We start from the raw sequence: 1,167 nt of genomic DNA, 5'->3' as shown, positions 1-1,167 counted from the left end.
CTAACATCTCTTCCTGTTTACTAAACTGCTCTTCAGCAACTGGAGTCTGCTTTAAGCGCAGCTAGAAGCGACTAAACCGCAGCACAATAGCAGTACTATACAGAGAACACTCTCACTTTAATCAAATTGTACCTAGAACGGCCTCTGGCCAAAGTCTTACATAGTCACTGACTGCAGATAGACTCTAATGGAATAATAATAATAATAATACAACCTAGAGCTGCTGTATCGGCTAGGTAAGCAGAACGTGAGAGCTAACGCGCTCTTAAGAAGAGAACAAGACTTGCCCATAGGGGCAGAAGAAGAGCGCTTATAGAAGCGCTTCGTACAAATATTTAAGCCAACGAACTCCTATCAGGAGGTAACAGAAGAAGAACTAGAAGAAGCTATCTTAGTAATGGCAACGAGGACACGAAGCCAGCAGTGGGAAGAGGAGGCTATCCCCCTATCTAGAGAAGAATTAGATTAGCTCCTTCCTAGAGTACTAAATAAAAAAGTGCTAAAGCAGAATAAGTTAGAGAAGCTTTAGCAAGAAGCGACAGCGAAGGATTGTGTCTACTAAGGAGCAAAGAAGGTAGTAGAGGACTAAGAGAGACGTTTCTCTGTGAACTTAGGCCTAAAGTGCTTAATTAAAGACTACTTAGCAGACAGTAGAGTCCTGTTTTACTAAAGGCGCAAGTGGGTGCTAGACAACGACAAGTTGCGAACGGCAATTATTAGCAGTGCCCACGACTCACTGGTCACTGGTCACCTAGGGCGCGAGCTAACGTACAAGATTCTCGCAAGGGACTACTTTTGGCTAGGCATGACCAATTCGATCCGAAGATACGTTAGAAACTGTGACACCTGCGGACGGAGCAAGTCCTGGAGAGAGGGCACGCAAGGCCTTCTGAAACCACTGCCGATACCCACTCGGATCTGGAAGGAGATCTCCATAGATTTCGTCGAAGGACTACCAGAGAGCGAAGGCATGACTAGCCTGATGGTGGTCACTGACTGGCTCAGCAAGGGTGCGATCTTCGTACTGCTCCCGGATACGAAGACGGAAACCATCGTCCAAAAGTTCATCGAGCGCGTGGTTGCATATCACTGGCTACTAGACGCTATTACCTCCGACAGAGGCAGCTAGTTCGTGAGTACACTATAGGCTAAACTATGCGAGCTTCT

The sequence above is a fragment of the Exserohilum turcica genome, assembly GCF_000359705.1.
Source record: "Exserohilum turcica Et28A unplaced genomic scaffold SETTUscaffold_16, whole genome shotgun sequence".
Classification (NCBI taxonomy): Eukaryota; Fungi; Ascomycota; class Dothideomycetes; order Pleosporales; family Pleosporaceae; genus Exserohilum; species Exserohilum turcicum.
The sequence above is the reverse complement of the archived record's forward strand: the minus strand, read 5'-3'. Positions refer to the sequence as shown.